Source organism: Ornithorhynchus anatinus, chromosome 8 (genome assembly GCF_004115215.2).
Source record: "Ornithorhynchus anatinus isolate Pmale09 chromosome 8, mOrnAna1.pri.v4, whole genome shotgun sequence".
NCBI lineage: Eukaryota > Metazoa > Chordata > Mammalia > Monotremata > Ornithorhynchidae > Ornithorhynchus > Ornithorhynchus anatinus.
The window spans coordinates 11,446,250-11,457,965 of record NC_041735.1 but is presented as its reverse complement, the minus strand read 5'-3'; positions in this window follow the sequence as shown (position 1 = coordinate 11,457,965).

Below are 11,716 nucleotides of genomic sequence, written 5' to 3'. Positions count from 1 at the left end.
CCTGATCCTCCCCACTGTGGCCCATACTTCACTTGGCTGCACTGATGATTTTCCACAAAAACGTTCAGTTCATTTCTCCCCACTCCTCAAGAACTTCCAGTGACTGCTCAACCATTGCCACATTAAACAGAATCTCCTTCTCATTGATCTTAAAACACTCATTCAGCTCACCCCTTCCTCCCTCACTGATCTCCTACCACAGCCCAGCCTGCACACTCCGCTCTTCTAGAGCCAGCTTACTGTGCCCCGATTTTGCCTATTTCATCAACAACCCCTTTCCCACATCCTTCCCCTAGTCTGGAACTCCCTTCTTCTCCATATTTGCCAGACCACCCCTCTCTCCCCCTTTAAGGCTTTATTAAGATCACGTCTCCTCAAAGAGGTCTTCCCCAATTAAGTCCTTTTTTCCTGGCTTAGCCTCTTTTCTGTGTCATCTAAGCACTTGAATCTGTGATCTTTGGCCATTTGATAGTCACCCCAATTCCAACCCCAAAGCACTTATGTACATATCTTTAAATTATATATAGTAGATTATTTATAATTATGTCTTTCCCCCCATCTAGATTGCGACCTCCCTATGGACAGGGAATGTGTCCACTAATTTTGTTGTACTGCATTCTTCCAAGCTTCTAGTAGAGTGCTCTGCACATAATAAGTACTTGATAAATACCACTTATTGATTATTTGTACCATGAAATCATAGATCTAATAAAATGCTTTTCCCAGATTGACAGGATATACTTTAGGAATAATTGGTGGAGAAGAATTCAAAATAGCTGCCTGAAAAAGAGCTTGGGGCTGGGATTTTGGAGACCTGGCTACTATCCTAATGCTGCCACTTGCCTTCCCTGTGACCTTGGCAAAAATCACTTAATCTCTCTATGCCTCAGTTTCCTCTTCTCTAAAATGGCAATAAAATTCCTGCTCACCTCCCTTTCAACTGTGAGCCCAGAATGAGGCAGGGACTGTGTCCATTTGATTACAGTGTATTCACCCCAGCATTTAGCACAATACTGGGACTGTAGTAAGGATATAATAAATAATAAATATAATATAATTATTTTGAAATGTATTTGTCCGCCATTTTTTTCCCCACAGCTAACTAGTGGAGGAGATCATGAATCATTTTAGTTGGGCTGATTTTTCTGGAGGCCAAACTGTTTTAGAAGAGATTTAACTTGTCATCTTGTCAAAAAGCTTCTATGAAATTATTTAGCATTCTTTTTTTCAGTCAATCCTGAAGATTGTTAAAAATCTATTTGGCTATTTTGAGCATGTGTGCCCTTCACTAGTACAATTACCAACTGAGATTTAGCTAAAAACTTAGGATATTCTTAGGAAACTGCATCTGAAAAAGTGTTATTTACTGTATTTTGGTTCCCCTAATCTGAAAAATGAAGGAAGTGTATTTTCCATGGGAAAGGAGAAAAGATCACTTTAACCTGTAAATAGAAAATAGCATGATATAAAAGGGACTGAGACTTAAATTGAGTTAAATTTTACCTCAGAAAGGCATTTTTGTTTTTCGCTGGCATTTTTCTCTTCCTTGAAACATGGAAACATTGACCTCGTTAGAAGTGTTTCGCGATGCAGGAGGTGGGAAGTTTCATTGCTAAGTTTTGCTCACATTACTGCCAATAAATGTAACTTTCTTTAAAGGGCAGTATGAACTCTCACTTTGCTGGCTGGTCTTTTCCAGGTATTGATCATTTGCTATACAAGTATTCATTTTTGAATTTATAACATCAAATAATAGAACCAAATGACCATAAGGATATGTGGCAGTTCTCAAAATGTAAATTAAATTTTGTAATATGACTAGAGTGAATGGATTTTTACAGCCAAAGATAAAAGAAAAAGAGAGCTGACTAGTGTTTGTAGCATATTATATATGTTTATAATTTTCCAAAATTCAGTTTGTGCACCCCAATTTTCAGTACTTGCATTTAGAGCTTCAGTTCTGAATTCAGCTCTGTAGTTGCATACTGGTAGTACTTGGAGTTGCTTAAAAATTTCAGTTGAGATCTGCTTTCTTTTTCTGCCAAACACAAAACTTATTTCCTTGGAAAACTTTGAGCATAAGGGTGAGCCTTATGGCCCAATGGCCATCTGGGTCAGACCCAAACTGCAGTTTGCACACTGTGGACAGCTAAGGCTACATTGCTCACTCTTTGACCGATTGACCTAAATACCCAGCTCCATTTCCTCTTTGGGTTGAGAGGAAAGGGAGTTGAGAATTATGAGTTAAAAAAGGGAGATGATCTTTGCTCCCCTTCTTGGGCCAGGATCAGTGCTGAGTTAAGAAGAGAATGTTGGGCCATCCAGGAGGCCAGCAGGCTCTTGGAGAAGGCTTTTTGGGGGTGACTTTTTAGACATTTCAGGAGCCAGGGTGTTACTTAATCCCCTTTGGAGCCTTTTTGAAAAGATGGATAGGACAGACTCTTCCTTTTTACTGCAAGTCTCATCCAGATGGACTGCTTCTATTTATGATTTAATGGTAGGGAGATACACTTCTTTTCAAATGCAAATCATGAGCCTTCAGGGAAAAAAATCCTACCATCCCTTGTCCTAAATCTATTCTCTTTACCGTTCCCTGTTGTAATTTGTCTTTTTTTTTTCTTATGCACTATGTGCTGACCACTGCACCGAGCCCTGGGAGGTAGACACAAGATAATCAGGTTGGACCCAGTGCCTATCCCATATGGGGTTCACAGTCTAAGTAGTAGGGAGTATGATTTAATCCCCACTTTTTTCTGTTCTTTCATATTTTCTTCACTTTTTTATTAACTGCTTCCATTCCTCCTGTACTCCTGCTATCCTTCTGAACCCTTTTTCCTTCTAACTACTTGAGCTTTGGAAACTTCTGCTGCTCCTCCATAAGCTCCAGTGCAGCTGGGCCTGCTTTGAGGTAAAAAGATATTTATAGCTCCCAAAGGGACTTGGAGAAGGACTTCCATCCTTTCCTTCATTTCAGGAAGATAAGTAGCTCTCCAGCAATTCTGGGGAAACTTACAGACTCTGGAACCCTGGGAAATGACAGATGTTCAGAACTCAGTTGAGCTTACTGTAAGCCCGTCAAACGGCAGGGACTGTCTCTATCTGTTGCCGACTTGTTCATCCCAAGCGCTTAGTACAGTGCTCTGCACATAGTAAGCGCTCAATAAATACTATTGAATGAATGAACTTTCACTGTTCAAATTGTCATCAATTTTTAGGTGTTTATTTAGGATATGTAAATGTGTGTTCCTGTATATTCACATCTATATAGTGTATCACTTCTGACATATGAAAGAATAACTGTCATAGTTGTGAAACCCATTCTATATGCTAAGCACTGAAATGAGTCCTGGGATAGATACAAGGTAAGCTGGACAGATACAGTCCATATTCTACCCGAGTTTCAGTCTAAAGGACGGAGAATGGGTACTTAATCCCAGTTCTTCAGGTGAGAAAATTGAGGCACAGAAAAGTTAAGTGATTTGTCCAAGATCACTCAGCAGGCTTATATAAATTCCCTGAGAAGAACAGCTAGTGCCTGTCATTTAAAGTGTATCCTTAGCACCTAGGATACTCCAAACATAATAATATTGGTATTTGTTAAGCGCTTACTATGTGCCGAGCACTGTTCTAAGCGTTGGGGTAGATACAGAGTAATCAGGATGTCCCACGTGAGGCTCACAATTAATCCCCATTTTACAGATGAGGAAACTGAGGCACAGAGAAGTGACTTGCCCATAGTCACACAGCTGACAAGTGGCAGAGCTGGGATTTGAACCCGTGACCTCTGACTCCCAAGCCCGGGCTCTTTCCACTGAGCCACACTGCTTCTCTGGACAAACATCTGGACAAAAGCAATCAATAAATTTCTGCTAACTGATTCTTGATCATTTCTGTCCAGTAATAATACTTCAGTTTATTTCTCTTCGTTTAAATTTCTCTAGATGAAACAAGGCCTCTTGTTACATCTGGGATTGGAGGCTGGGAAAATATTCTGAAGGTTGATGTCACACCCCTTTACACTAATGTCTTTATCCTTTCTCGGAGACCGTACCCCAAATTAATTGTGGATGCTTCAACATATCTCTATTCAGCTTGTACATGCTTTGAGTTAAAGGTTCCTTAAGAGTTTTACTTCTGGCAGCTGAATAAAGAAGAAAATAATGTGAATGAATATTTTATGAAGGATATGTGGTAGCTGAGCTACATGAAAAACTATTTGACTTTTGCTTTATAAAGCAGTATGAAGTTGGGCTTGGTCACCTTATTTTAGCTGACACATTCAATGTTTGTGATCCAGGTGTGTGACTACCTCACAGTGAATAAGGCATTGTATTATAAGAATGAAGACAGTGAAGCCAAGCAAGTTGAGGAAAAAAAAAAGATAATCTGAGAAGATACTTAAGCAAGGAATCAATTGAAAGGTAGAGTGAGGCAGATTTCATTGCATTAGTGATGGATGTTTATGGTGAAAGATCAACCTCTCATTTAATAGAGGAGAAGTATTAATTGCAAGTAGCATTAGTAATCAATTCATCAAGCAAACAATTCATCAGTAGAATTTACTCAGCACCTGAATGCAGATCACGGCACAAAGCACTTAAGTGTTTACACCAGATACAAAGCATACATTTTCTTCCCTCAGAGAAGTGACAATTTATTGGGGGGAGACAGACATGAATTATTATAGGCAGAGTAGAAGAAAAACAAAGCTATGAATAGAAATACATGAATGCTTAAGTTGGATGATGTACTGATATTACTCAGAAATCTAGGGAATTAATCAGGGAAGATGGGCTTATAGGAGGACTCTGAAGATGGGGACAACTTGGGTTTCCAGATTTGAAGGGGGAGTTCCAAGCCGGGGAACAGTGTGTGCAAGGGTGAGAGGCAGGAGTATTAGAAGCAAGGTACAGTAAGAAGGTTAGCTTAGGAGAAGTAAAGAGTGTAAATCAAAGAGTAGCAAGTGAAGAGTGCAGTTAAGAGCTCAGAAGTAGAAAAGAAAATAGGACATTTTAGCCAGTGCTTCAGAGCAGAATGCAGAATAGAAGCAGCATGACCTAATGTCAAGAGCACATGTTTGGGAGCCAGAGGATGTGGGTTCTAATCTCTGCTCCTCCACTTGTCGGCTATGTGACCTTAGGCAAGTCATTTCACTTCTCTGTGCCTCAGTTACTTCATCTGTAAAATGGGAATTAAGACTGTGAGCCCCACGTGGGACTATCTGATTACTGTGTATCCACCCCAGCACCTAGAACAGTGTTTGGCACATAGAAAGCGCTTAACAAATACCATAATTATTATTAACATGTTTTATGTTTGATACTAAATGGAAATATGTCATTATCATTAAATTAAGACATCAGCATATCTGATACTGCGGGGCTTTCAGAATCTGAGTACTAATCCATTCCATCTACAAGTTACATTCTTAACCAGACAATTTGATAGACAGAGCCATCATCTACCACCCCCACTTGTCGCACCTCCAACTTCTTTTACCATGATTATTATTTTAGAGGTTACATTCTGGAAGAAATATGTAGTTTTGGGCTCATATTCAAAGATGCGCAAAAGTAAACAATGAACAAAAAGTGAAAAATTGGCTATAAAACGTCTAACATTCCTATCTTCAGTTATTAAAATTTCAGAATCGGTCATCGCACCCATTCCAGCCGTTGACTGTCCTAATGCAGTACATTCCCAGTCAATTAATTCACCTGTTTAGAGGACCTGCTCCTTTAGCGGATGACAGCTTGATACCGGCAAATCTAAGTAGAGTTTCCATGAAGTCCTAGGCTGCTCAACAACATCACTTTAGGCAGATCCATCACATTCCCAAAGGTAAGATGATGCTTTTACACTTACTGGAAATCAACCCAAAATTCTCTATAAAAGGCCATTTCAATTATGAAAAAAGTGGGGAAATGACTTTTCTGAAGGAGTAACTCAGCAGTGGAACAAATCCAAAAATCTCTTGAATTTTGAAGGAGTCACTCAGATAATTGACCAGAAGAACAAATTATCTACTGATTCACCTAATTCCATGAAATGCTAAATGCACATGCACGTCTGCTGGGAAAACTATGCAGTTTCTCTTTCCAATAAATTTTTGAACTTGAAATGCTAGAGAAAGCTCTGTTCTGCAATGAGACATTGAAGATAATGGCATGGTTTATTCACAGTGATATGGCTCTCTTGAAGTAATAGGGGGTAAAATTTATTGATTGATAAAACCACAATTTTATGACTGTTCAGGATTTTTAAAAAAGATCATAAAATAAATCTCTCCTGATGCAATAAGGTGAAGGATAAGAAGGTTCTGAATAGAACAGTAAAAATAGTAAAATATGTGGAAGAATTGGAATTAACTGTGTGCTTTGACCATAATGATTGGGTAAAATTGAGTGCAAAATTATAGCATGAGTAGTGAATATTCCATTCCATCTGCCAACGCTACCAGGTTATTAATTTATTTATACTCATTTTCATAGCACTCATGCATAAACGTGTATTCAGTGATTTATTTTCACCACTCTAATTGAAATGTTTTTATATTTGTTACCTCTGATAGAGTGTAAGCTACCTATGGCCAGGGAACTTCTCACTTCTTCATTCGGAACTTCTCAAGTGCCTGGTGTAGTGCTCCAGATTAAGTGAATGCTCAGTAAATATGACTATCAAAGATGTAAAAAAAATTGATTCGTAGGCAGCCTTCCTACCAATCTGATTTTTTCTTAAATGTCTTGTCTTCTCAGTAAAAAGCTATATTCTATGTATTTGTGCATCTTCTTTGGTTTTTGACAGAAACATTCTTCACATGCTATATGAAAGAGCCCTGGTACTTTTTTCTTATTGTCGTAAACCCAGGAAAACTATAAATGTTTATGGGAGGCTTAAAATTTAAGGGCCCCACTCACAGCAAACATTAAACACACACAGGCTTGTAGAGAGCCTGGAACAGATGTGATTCTGCCCTGCCTAAGTCATGTTCTGAGAAACCCAGCTAAGCTTTGCATCCTAGTTTTGGCTTTTGCTAAGGGAGGCTCTCCTTAAAAGGGGAGGTCAGGGGGGAAAGACTAATGATGTCATGGCTTCTCTCCATCTCTCCCTGCAAACACCACCAGACCATCTGTTTATGGATGTTCGTGTTTGGATTCCTCTTGGTGACTCTAAATTTTATATGTAAATTTTATGATTCCTTGATGTTTTGTTGCATGAATTCAACCTGTAAAAACTTTGTAGGTCTCTTAACTCCTTGCAGAGGGGGCTAGTTATTACTGTCCTCAACTCAGAGTGGTTTTAAACATCATCATGCCATTCTGGCCCTAAACTCTGAGCAGCTTAGCCTGTTTAATCTCTTTGAAATGACCAAGTTCTCTTGCTGCTGCCTGATAGCTAAGCCAGAGGCTAATGAAACTAAATCCAACACACGAAGACATTTTAAAGAAGTTGTAAGTCCTACCTACTTGCCTAATGAACAGACATCTCCATTTCCACCAGGGGGATGGCTGGGAGGTAGAACGACAGCAAAGACAAAAACTAGAAAGCACTGTAATAAAAATAGAAGAAGGGAATAAAATCCCCATGCAGTTACATCAGTGATTAGAAATGGCAAGAGGTGAGAGTCTGAGTCCTCTTCTCTGCTAAGTCAGTCTTAACTCAGTCCTCCATTCGGGGGGTGGGAAGACAGGCTAATTCTAACCTATCGATTAACAATATTTATTGATCACTTGAGTGCTGTGCATTGTGCTAAATGCTTGGGAGAGGAAATAGAATTACTAGGTATGATCCCTGCTCTCAAGGAGTGTACAGACTACCAATCAATCATATTTTTTGAGCATTAGCTGTATGCAGAGCACTGTACTAAGCACTTGGGAGAGCACAATATAACAATATAATGGATGCATTCCCTGCCCACAACAAGCTTGCAGTCTATCAGAAATAGTCCCTGTAACTTGAACACTGCTTACGATAAGGTGGGAGAATTACGCAGCTGGAGACAGAGAAAACCTGTTTAACATTTAGTGGGTAAAGTAATTCGCTCTATCCACATTGAATAGGAAAGAAAAGTAACCTCAAGTGCTGCAGAGGAATGATTCACCAATGTGAAAAAAGAAAATTGAACATCCTAGCCCTTATCGATTATAGTATTCCAGTGTAACTAACTTCCAGGGGAGAAAATAAATGCATAGTAGATCTGGTTTGCTGTGGAAAATTTTCTAAGACAACATCAAGGCTCATCAAAATCACCAGAAGAGATCTTGACTAGAGAAAAGCCAACATGCTTCCTGTTAGAAGTGAAAAAGCAAATAACTCCTCAGGAGTTTTGTAATTTGGGGGTTTCCCTTTCCACATCTATAAAATAGCAACTTTCTCCTTCTGCCTCTCAACAGGGACAACTGTGAGAATTAATTATACACAGAACCAGAGTCTTTCAAGGACAAAGGATGAATGCAAGGGTGGAGGGGAGAGGAAGGGCAGAGCAGGGAGGGTAATTTAAATTGGGATTTAATCGGAATTGGACTGGATTCCTCAGAGGAACCTGTCACTTGTGACTGGGTCAAAGAGTTAGCCCAACCTCTATAGCACCCTAGGGGGCAGAGATATCTGAAACACAATTCAGTTTTGAGTGATACCACCTGAGGGAGACCCTTGACAGTGGCAGAATCATATAGGTAGGGCAGAGCACTGCTATCTACTTCTCACTGTGTGCATCACCCCACTGCCCGGTCCCCCTAACCCCACCCCTCAGAGAAGTAACCCCAGTGTCAGACTCCCATAAATGAGAGCCTCTCTTCACGTCAATACTGTATTTTCTCATATCTGCGAACATTCAGCTAGCTTCCACTTTTCCTCTTTGCTTGCTAACACCTCATCTACATTTCCCAAAAGCTAGATTTGCTTCCTTAATTTTTGTGGAAGTTTAAGAGCTTTGCTTTTCATTTGCTTCTTGCTTTCTTTCCTGGGAACCCAACCCTCCTTTGATCTTGTTTGATCTTGCTGACAATGCTTCTCTGTTCCGGCGCTCCCACAGCCCTTCTTTTGCTCCATATGCTGCCCTCCGTCTATGCGAGGGGCTCCCGTGGACATCAATGGAAAAATTGTGCGGGTTCAAGAGAAATGCATGTTCTTTTTCAAATCAAAAACCGAGTGAGTGGCCAATTATGGACCACAAATGAAGCCTAATTTCAGAGCAAACCAGGGGACAATGGCAAGAAACCACTAGAGAAAAGAAAACGTGCATCTTGTCTCTCTGTGTCTTTGTGATCTTTTGCCCTCTCTTACTCTTCATTCCTTCTCCAACTTTCACTTATGCAAAGAAAAAGAGCATGAAGCCTATGGAGAGAAATAATAGCTATCTCAGTGGGACCTTTCTCCTGAGGTCAACTCAACACAAATTGTGAAGGGATGAGGTTGTCTCTACTTATCTAGCTACAAACACTGACCTGGGAAGCAGAGAGGAGAACAGAATCATGAACAAGGCCAATTTGAACATCCCACAGCAGTTCTGAGAACAGCAGAGAAGTGAAACTCAGCCTGTAGGCATGAAGCAAAGGGCAAAATACTTATCCGGTTGAAAACAGAAGAAAGAAAAAAAAATTCCATGTTCAGTTTGGACCACAAGTAAAGGCAAAAACCTTTTTTCGAAAGAGCAGTTGTACTGTTTTCTCCAGAAAGTTTTACTTATTCTTAATGAACAGGAGACAAATTCATGTAAGCATTTCAAATTGTGGGGAACATTTTTTACAGATTTTTCTAATCTTAGAATATTTTCCAGGTACCTCTGTAAACTTCTCCAACTGTTTCTCTGCTCCCAGTCAATTAATAATATTTATCGTCCATCAATCAGTTAATAAATCACTCATACTTATTGAGCATTTATTGCATGCAGATCTCTGTGCTAAGAGCTCTTGGGAGAGTATAGCACAACAGATTTGGCAGAACTTTTCCCTGCCCACAGGGAGCTTACCATCTAGAGGAGGAGAAGGCAGAATATTAAAATAAAACTATGGATATATACATATAAGTACTATTGTGAGCTTACTTGGTGCTTGGAAGAGTACAGTCTAGACATGCTCCATATACTCCTTGAGGGCAGAATCTAGCAAGGGGTACAGACATTAAAATGAAATAAAGGTTGACCTAAATCTGCTCTGGGTAAACCCTAATTATGACAACTAATTTTAGCTGTATCCAGATCAGACTGAATTTTAAAAATCCTCTCTAGCTTGATTGTCTCTCCAGAAATGATTCTGGGAAATGCAAGTCTTTTTCTTTTAGGGAATTGTAGTTCCCAGGCAAATGTCCACATTCCCCTCCATCTTTTGATCTCAGTCTCATTTTCAGTGGAAGCCGGAACATTATAGCAACCAGCTAACAGTGTTCTGTAGGCTGAAAAATGTTGGAAACCATGGCATAAACTGAAAAGTAAGATTGGAGGCTCTATTAGCAAAGACCTCAGATACCAGGATATTCTCTCACTACTTTGTATTTCTATAGTGTGGTCTTGGGAAACTTGAAAGGCTGGAAGAGTTATAGAGATAATGTCAGAAATTATTGTTACAGGACAATATAGGGCAAGAGAGAAAAGAAAGGCAGAAGGGGCCTGGAGTATGATTTGGAGAAGAAAGAGCCAAGAACAGTTTGTTGTTAGAAAAGAGAGGAAATACCCTTTCCTAGGGATGCCATGATGTAAGGACACTACATCTGCAGAGTTAGTAGGGTAAGGAAATTAACTGAGTTAAAAACATGAATGTAGTTTGTGAAATATTGACAAATCCTTGGAAATAAAGTTTGGGAATTATGGTTTCTACAAAGTCAGTATAATTTCTTTTAGATTTAATGTTCAGGTAGAACAGAGAAGAGAATATCTTTGAAATTCTCCTTTGAATGGTCCTAAAGCAAGAATTATATTCCAAAAATTGGTCTCTGAAGTTATTGAGTGCTGCTTATGTTTTTCTTTTTTTTTGGTGGTATTTGTTAAGGGCTTACTATGTGCCAAGAACTGTGCTAAGTGCTTGGGTAGATACAAGATAATCACATTGGACACAGGTCAGTGTTCCATACATGGCTCACAGACTTCACTTCTTTGTGTCTATAAAAAGGGGACTAATGGGGCTCATGGACTTAATCCTCATTTTACAGGCACAGAGAAGTGAAATGACTTGCCCAAAGTCACACAGCAGACAGGTGGTGGTGCTGCAATTAGAATCTAGCTCATGCTCTATCCATTAGGCCACACTGCTTTTCATGCCGTTGTCTTAATTTTACTATTTCTTGCTTTAGAGTGGAGGACTTTGAGTTTGTTGAAAATTCATTTTACTCTCCTCCATATCTAAGATCCTGTAAGATTCAGAGAGTATTGAAACCAAATTTCCCTCCCATGGAGGAAGAGGAAGTGTATCCGAGTGGAAGCCTAGCAAAATGGCCACACTGTGGTACAACTCACTGCAGGTCACAGTGAAGAGATCAGTTAATGTTCAGATTTGTCATGGGAAGTCGAATGGCTTAGCGGAATATTTGTACAAAGTGTAAGACCTTAATAGACATCACTGAATAATTGATGGGAAGTGCATAGACATGGGAATCAAGGTTCTCATCCCAGCTCTTCCACCTCTGCACAGTGTGACGTTGGGCAAGTCTCTTCACTTTTCTGTGTCTGTTTCTTCATCTCTAAAAATGGGAATAAGCTCTCAATTCTCCCTTCTTAGACTGT